Source organism: Neomonachus schauinslandi, chromosome 9 (assembly GCF_002201575.2).
Source record: "Neomonachus schauinslandi chromosome 9, ASM220157v2, whole genome shotgun sequence".
NCBI classification, from domain to species: domain Eukaryota; kingdom Metazoa; phylum Chordata; class Mammalia; order Carnivora; family Phocidae; genus Neomonachus; species Neomonachus schauinslandi.
In genome coordinates, this window is record NC_058411.1 from 74,358,097 (window position 1) to 74,367,140 (window position 9,044).

At 38.3% G+C, this 9,044-nt stretch overlaps 1 pseudogene; it reads right to left on the reverse strand.

Moving 5' to 3' along the window:
* Positions 1-523: 523 nt before the first annotated feature.
* On the reverse strand, positions 524-1,372 carry LOC110585547 (annotated as a pseudogene).
* Positions 1,373-9,044: the final 7,672 nt, after the last annotated feature.

Sequence of the window (9,044 nt, forward strand, 5' to 3'; positions counted from 1 at the left end):
TCCTGCAAGACTGTTTTCAGAGCATGTCCTCATCCAAAGACTGATTGCAGTGGGGATGGGAGAGTGTGTGCGCCCATCTTAGCCTGCTGCTGTGTAGCCCTAACAGGCTGGACAAGGCTTTCTCATGTCTGCATTACAGTTTGAGTTCTCACTCTGCCCAGTCCACCTCTTCCCTTTCTCTGCCACAGCTAGTGATCCCTATAAAATATCCTGCATGCCAGACCTTAAATATATATAGTGGACTGCTTGGATTATCACAAAGGTTTGAGAGACAACAGTAAGAGCTAGGGTGGGGTTGAACAATAAGTTTTCTCTCCTACATGAGGCCCCTCCTTCAAAACTGGAAGAGGTAGATGTTTTATTTAATGTAGAGAAACCAACACAGAGAGCCAAGAGAAATGAAAAGAGGAATATGTTCCAAACAAAAGAACAAAATAAGAACTCAGAAAGATGGTCCATTCTTCTAGAGGATTGGCTTTTAGGAACAGAAAATTAATCAATGGTCACTTGGAAATTTTGTGTTTCAATAAAGCCATTTAGTGATTTTTTTTCTAAAACCCATAAGCTGACTGAACACTCTCCTCTTTGCCATCTTCATCTCTCTGTTCCTGAAGAATGTATATATGTATATATGACTAGATTTAGAAAAGGAGTTAAGACTGCATCAAATCTGGCTATAAATTTATCGAGATGTGTTGAAGGAGAGGGCCACATATGGAAAAAAATCAGTGGACCAAAGAATAAAATCACCACAATAATATGAGCTGACAGAGTAAAAAGAGCCTTGAATGAACTACTTGAGGAGTGTTCCTGAAGAGTGGCGAGGAAGGAGATATAAGAGAGGATGAGCAAGAAGAAAGCAGCCAAGGAAATGAACCCACTATTAGCAGTGACCGTGAACACCAGTTTATAAGTATCTGCACAGGCAAATTTGATTAGCCAAGGTATGTCACAGTAAAAGCTATCTAATACATTAGAGCTACAGAGGGGCAAGTTTACCACAAAAGCTGGTTGGGCCAATATGTGAATGAAACCAATGGTCCAGACAACCACTAAAATCAAAATGCACATTCATGGGTTCACGATGGTCAGGTAGTGGAGAGGCTTACATATGGCCATATATCTGTCAAAGGCCATGGCAATGAGCAGTATATCTCATTGCCTCCAACAGCATGGCAAAAGAAGACCTGAGCTAGATAGCCCCCAAAGGAGAGGACTTTCTGCTTCCTGAAAAGATCACAAAGCATCTTGGCTGCTGCAGTGGAGCAAAATATCAGGTCAATGATGGAGAGATTGGCTAACAGAGAATACATGGGGAGGGGAGGGTATAAGGGTCAGAAGTCACAGTGACCCCTACTAGAAGGATTCCCATCATCCTAGACATATATAAAAGACAATAAAAGCAAAAAAGAAGCTGGATCTCCCAGGAATTGGAGAGTCCCAGGAACACAAACTCAGACACCCCGGGGTGATTGGCTCCATCCATTGGTTCATTTGGTAGGTTTACGCTCCTGATACCTAAAGCAAGTGATAGAATTCAAATTCATACTATCACATTAATACACTCTATGGAAAAAGTATATAAAATTTGGAAGACAAATATTACCTGAGCATTTCACAAAAATCAAATAACATCCTTTTGGCCACTATTACTGTAGTTACATATGATAGCAACTGAGTTGCCAAATAGCCTTGCTAACATAAGGAGTGGTGCCTAGGAAAAATTTATTTAAATGACAGATCTTTCACATACCATGTAAATTATTTTTTCTGATTACTTTTTGGGAGTAGCAGCTAACTCAAATTTAGGTATTTAAGCAAATGGGACTTTTGATAGAATAAAAAGCCAACTAAATTTGGAACATCTGGTTCTGTCCAAATATAATGGGCCTCAGTGAGGTACATCAGAAAGAAGAATTGGGGCGCCTGGGTGGCTCAGTTGGTTGAGCGACTGCCTTCGGCTCAGGTCATGATCCTGGAGTCCCTGGATCGAGTCCCGCATCGGGCTCCCTGCTCGGCGAGGAGCTTGCTTCTCCCTCTGACCCTCCCCCATCTCATGTACTCTCTCTCATTCTCGCTCTCTCAAATAAATAAATAAGTCAAAAAAAAAAAAAAAGAAGAATTGGACAAGGAATTGCTGAATAGACAGGAGAATTTACTTGAACTTCTTTCACATTAAAAAAAACATTGGAGAGAATAACAGGGTGGATCATTGTTCATGTTGGTGGTCGAGTTAACTAAGATCTAATGGGTGAGGAGGAGCGAGCATGGGGGACAGAGTGGCATGGAGAATGCTTCTAGCAGAAGGAACAGCAGACAAGTCTTGGAGACAGGAGAGAGCCACGCATCTTTTATCCTTCAAAACCTGCTCAAAGATTTCCTTTTCCAGAAGCCTCCCCAGTATAGGCCTCCAGCACATATTGATGATTCCATATATTTTTGGTGTTTTCAGGTACTGATTCAAGCAACCCAGAAAGAAAATGTGCATAAAAATAAGATCAGTGATTTCAAGTTAATTAAGGCCATTTTAGCTGGGGAAAAAGGTGTGTATTAGTTAATAAAATCTTATATATAGATTATACTATATTATAGTATAGCTATACTATAATGCATGTTCAATGCAGTGGGTAGTAACATAGAAGAAAGAAACCCTAAATCTACCTGGGGGGATCTGGGAAGGTTTCCCAGGGAAAGTAGCATTTGAGTAGAGACTTAAAGAGTTTGAGAGAGGAATGAATGGGAGGTGAGAGTTTAGGGTGCCTGAGAAGACATTCCAGGAAAAGTTCCAGGTGGAGTGCAGCATGTGACATGGCATGTTTGGCATGTTTGAGAAACTGTAGTCATTTAGTACTCATGCAACATTACGTACAGTGTGGAGAGTGGTAGGAGAAGAGACAGAGAGCTTTTTAAAAATATTGTGCCCACCCCAGACCAATTAAATCAGAATCTTTGAGAGATGGGCCAAGAGTCTAAGTATTTTTTGAAAGCACATCAGGTCATTCTAATGCACAGCTACTGTGGAAAACTACTGCTCTACTCTATGCTTCTCTTTGTACTCCCAAGAATCTTGTACATCCCTTTTTCTTTTTTTTTTTTTTTTGGAGAGAGGGAGGGGGGCAGGGGTAGTGGGAGAGAGGGAGAGAGAGAGAATCCCAAGCAGGTTCCAGCACAGAGTCAATGTGGGGCTCAAGCTCACAACCCTGAGATAGTGACCTGAGCCAAAATCAAGAGTCAGACCCTTCCCCCCTGAGCCACCCAGGCACCCCCTTTGTGCATCCCTTTATCACTATACTTACCTCATAACATTGAAACTATTTCTCTGTATCTCACAGAAAAGAAGCTCCTCAATGGCAGGGATGCTTTCTTATTTTTCAAATAATAATTTGAAAAAATCTCACAGAATGACTTGATCGAAGAAAAATTATCAACTAATATATTAATTTTTAAGTAAGTTTTAATTGTACAGAAAGCACATGAGTCTATTCTCATTTTAAAATCTAGAATACCACGGATAAAACCAAAGACCTTTTGATCATAACCCTTAATCCAGACCCCTGCCCTCTTCTCTAGGGGTAAATGATACATGGTATGTATTCTTCCAGACCTTTTTTATGCTCTACATTTATATCTATTCACCTGTGTAAATAAATATGGCTCTAGTTAATTTCTTTTTTAGATATTTTTATAGATATTTCGGGGTATTGATCAAAGTCCAGACAGGAAGAGAGGTCACATTCAAATGAGTGATTGAAGAGAGTTGACTATAGGAATTATATACAAGTGTTTAGGCAGGGTTAAAGGAGCCAACAAAAGACTGTAAAGGCACCCAGGGCTGGCAAGAGAAGTGAGCTCTTATCATTCCTGGAGTTACATAAGATGGGGAAAGAATGGTTTCTAAGACCACAAGTAAAATCTGTAGCTAGAGAGGAAGGTGACCCAAGAGGAGCTGTGAAAATAACACAGCTGCTTCTGTAACTTATCACAGGCCTATAATACATCCTGTAGTATAGGATGTTATCATTCCAAGTAGTGCCCCAACTAGCGCTGTAACTGCACCTCAGCAGGTCATTCCACTAATCTATTACTGATGGAGCATGTAGGTAGATTAATGAATTCCATATGTGTGTGAGTATACTTCAATTGCTATAAAATGTATCCCCTGGTAAGATGCAATGTTCTGTAGATATAGTAGTAATAATAAGACATTCTATAAATCTGCAAATGACTGTGCTGGCAGATACATTGAGGGTGTATCACTCAAGAGTTTGACCAGAGAAGTGGAACTACTATGAGTGATTTAAAAGAAGGCAATTTCTTATAGGGATTAGACTTTATGCAATGTGGAATCCGTTAAGCAGTCTAGGTAAGTTTGTTACCACTGAATGTCATGCTGGGCCTGAAGCCCAACAGTCTGGAAGGGAAAATGGACAGGAAGTGAAGATGACCAATGACAAACTTGAACTATGTCTCTCACTGCTTCTAATTTTGATGATGCAGGTGGCCTACCTAATAAACTGATGCCCTTCATTATAAAGATGCAGTTGCACCTGGCCCAGGATTTGGAGGAACTGAAGATGGAGATCCAGTAGGAGCTAAAGGAGCTACAGGCCCAAGTTGTTGTCCCACATCAGCAAGGTGAGCCAGCAACATGTATGAGCTATAATGGTACTTGCCCTATACCGTCCTTCAGAAGTGTACTGCTTCACTTCCATCTTCCAAATCTCACACAAACTTTTCTTGTGGTGAACTCTAACATGGAAACATGCATGGAAGGGAATTCTGGAAACATAGTTCTGGTTTAGCTAAGTTGACAGAGTATGAAGCCATGACAACGGACTAGCAAGGCAAATCCATTGTGAAATATATATCTATTCCTTGGGGTGCCTGGGTGGCTCAGTTGGATAAGCATCCAGCTCTTGATTTCAGCTCAGGTCATGATCTCAGGGTTGTGTGATTGAGCCCCACGTCTGGCTCTGTGTTGGGCATGAAGCCTGCTTAAGATTCTCTTTCTCCCTCTCCATCTGTCCCTCTCCCATTCTCCCTCCCTCTCTGGAAAAAAATATAAAAATAAAAAATATATATATACATATGGAGGTATATGTATACATGTATGTATCCATATGTGTGTGTGTGTGTGTATAATATATATATTTCTGCTGGGATAAATCACTGCTTCCATGATAAAAGAGATCCAGTGTAATCAGTGTGCCACTAGATAGCTAGCTAATCCCCCCAAGGAATGGTGCCAAATTGGTTTCAGCCATTGACAGTTTGGGTCTCAGCAATGGTAGTAGACAGATCCACTTTATTGAAGGAAAGTCCATGGTAGTGAGCCCATGCATAGTTTCCATCCCTGTTACCATAACCACTTTACACATGAGCCCAGTGAGCAAGCACTGGAGTGGTTAGGGACAAGGCTGACTAAAATTTAGTGAATGGGTATCTAATCCACATAATTAATAGCCTTCTCTAAAATGGATGCCCTCTACTGGGCATTTACATGAAAATATCTTCATTGAGTACAGGATTTAATTAACCAAATCTAGCAGGCCATTTATAACATTCCAGGTACTCATATCAATACATTAATATCTGAATATCAGGTGAGTACTTGTACCCTACCTGATTTAGTCTCATATTTTGTCTTTTGCAGCCTAATAATCTTAAAATTCACTCACATACATATTCCCCAGACTTTACCAATATTGGCAAGATCCTACAATTGTTTTGGTATAAAACTGTATATTATCAGAACAGTCCTTGTACTTCTCTCTTCAGAATATGTTGGGACCTAACTCTTATAATGGTCCTGAACACAACAGTTCCAGGTAAAGCCAAAAATATATTTTTATTCAAGGAAAGACTGGTTCATTCAGACTTCAATGAAGGTATTGTTCTGCCAGCAAAAAGGGTAAGGAGTTGGGAGATCAAGTGACTGTGACATTTGCTTGTATATGATTTATATCCTTGCCTTTCACTTGAACTTTATTCCATAAAAGCACAAGTGATAATCTGAGTAAAAATATATATCTTCCTTGTCTGGGGCACACTGGACTTTGATCCTATGTGGCACATATCCCCCAGACAAGGAAGATATACAGGTATTCCTCTATGTGAGCCAACCATTCCCAGGATCCCATTGTGAGGGTCTGTTTCCTGGGACTTCTCTTTATACAAATAGTTATGTTAGGGTTCCACCAGGAAAAAATGTCTCATTCAAATGGAGTAAATGGGAAAAATATAATGAATAAGGGTGTAGGTGGTAATAAGGGAAATCAGCAAGGAATGTTAAAGTATCCAGGACTTGTAACTACAGGGTGCTATTACTATCCCTAAAGCTGATAAATAATGGGAGGAAACACTACCATAAACCAGAGAAAGAGCTACTGGAATAGAATAAGGCCACCAACAAGAACTGAGGGCTTTGGTGGAGGAATGCAGTAATTGTCAACACAAAGTACAGAAGGGAGGAAGCTGAGGGACTTAATACCCACGTTTCACTCTTCATGTCCTCCAGATCTCTACAATAGCCTCCATTAGCTACACCCAAGCAGAAGTCAAAGAGCACAGCAACTGGTTGATTTAGTCCATAAAGTTCAGTTTACAGGGCACAGAGGAGAGGAGAGTCGACACAGTGAAAATTAGATATGGAAAGACAATTAGAGAATAGCCATCAGAACAGTTTAACATTCTCCCATAAGTGAACATCTGGGTTTTCCCAATGTTGCTTTTATAAGATAATAACAAAAATTGTTATATGTGTTGTTATACATATGTCTGAGTGCTTCCAAAGGATATATAATGAGAAGTGGAGTTTCTAGGAAATATTTTATGCAGTTTCATTTTTAATATATATTGTTAAATAGTCCCTTGACCACATAGAAGTCCCATGACCACAACTGTTTAACTAATGAACAGAAAGAATACATTCAGATAGTAGTCATATGAGGGACTTACCAGTTAGGACAAAGGATAATTACATTAGCATTGGACAGAGTTTATTGATGCCTTCCTTTCTACTGGGTTGGTGGACTCATGACCCATAAAGAGTGGAACTACCAGATCAGAGGAGCCCTGGGTGTTATCATCATTATAAGGCTTGGATCCTTTATAAACCCATGAAAAATGTATCAACATCTTAGCCAATAAACCTACATTCTAACTGCGTTATCAGTTGGACTTTGTTTCCAGATTTTAAGACTGGAATTTTATGCCACAAAGCTGAGGAAATTTCTACATTTGTCCCACACCGCATATGGGCTTTCAGCCTAGAGAATTTATTTAATTTGAATTTCCCTAATTAATAGTGAAGTTCAGCATTATTCATACTGTTTCTTAATTTTAAACTTTTTAAATATCTTAAAATATAAACTGTTTCTATGTCTTATGTATCGAATGCTTGTATCAGTTAGGGTCCCATCAGGAGAAAATGACATATTAAAATGTAATAAATGAGAAAAATCTAATTTAAAAATATTTTGTAAATAAGAGGTAATCTGACTCTAGCTTTTTCCCTCGGGTTTGTCTCTTAAAAGCTCTGAAGTGGTCACTGAGCTTCAGCTCATTTATAAAACACTGGCATTAGTCAGAATCATGGAATTGATAAAATCATGATTTTAGGGATCATTTACAGTAGGATCCAGTCTGTCTTAGAAATGGATTCTATCAAAACCTGATTGGAACCAGTTTACCACCCTATTGGTTCCCTCATTAGTAAGTTACATAAATAATTGACACATGTTCACTTTATATGAGTTATATTTTTAACTTTTTGAAAATTGTTCTTTGACTGCTCTGAAGGTCCCATCAATATATCCAAGTAGACTCACAACAAGGAATGTTCCTCATAGGATGTTTAAGCCAAGCATGTCTCTTCTTGGTTTGCATAATGAATCCCAACCAGCAGTAAAACATTACCTTCACTGACACTCTGATCTTGGTTTTGTTTTTCTGCTTTGGTAGTTTTTTGTTTGTTTGTTTTTGGTTCTTGACCAAGTTTGGTTCCAATCCTGGTTGGCACAGGACTGATAGATTATTTCTCATTGGTTGTAACAGAGAATATGAATTAGGTTTCATGATCTGATTGTTTGGTAATCTCTGTTGGGATGGTAAGGACCTATTCTCTACCAGATGAGAGATGAAAGATAAAATTTGGTTTGTTAGGTGACTTTTTTTTTAATCTGTTTGTCTCCATTTTTTCAATCTGTTTGTCTTGCTTCCATTGGATGTAGAATTTGTCTTGTTTCCATTGGTAACAGAATAAAAGTTTCATTAGAGATCTAGTGTGAGATTTTGTGTATCAATCAATCTACACTTTTAATTTTTTGGTGAACCCAAGTCCTGATCACTAGCTGAAATTCTAGAACTGACCTAGTAGTTTTATGTGTGACTGTGTTTCTGTAATTGAGGAAAGTTTTCCTCTCGTTTTATGAATGTGAAATATTTTCCTACTTCCAGAATGTATTAATAAATATAAACCCTCCTAAAGGAGTTCTGTTAGTATTGCTTTGTGGAGATTAAGTGCTGCCTTAAATCTACTATTCCCCAAATTCCAAAAAAATAAAGTCAGATTTCTGCTATTTTATATACGAGATGTTTTTCATGGGGAAAAATCTCATAGAAATTATGGCTCAGAATGTTTTTCTGTGGCTCAGAACATTTTAATGTGAGAATCCAAATATAAATAATCAAAGTAAAAGTTAGCACACAGACTGGTTTGGTAACATGTTTTATAAAATAGCTATAGGTCTGTTTGTGATTTTATCAGAATGGAGTATAAAGGAAGCATTTAAAATTATGGAAAATGTAAAATCAGTTGTTCAGTCATTTGGAAATATAATTCAGTTTTATAGTGAGTCTACTGAAATATAATTTCTAAGATCCTGAGTTGTTTTTAAGATTTTGGGTTAGTGTTAATAAAGTAATTAGTAGATATTCACTGGATAATTTTTAAATGAGATTCAGTATTGAAACATTGGGTGTGTGTGTGTGTGTATGTGAGTGTATCACTTTACTCATACCTTTATAGGGTGTATCTTTGGATC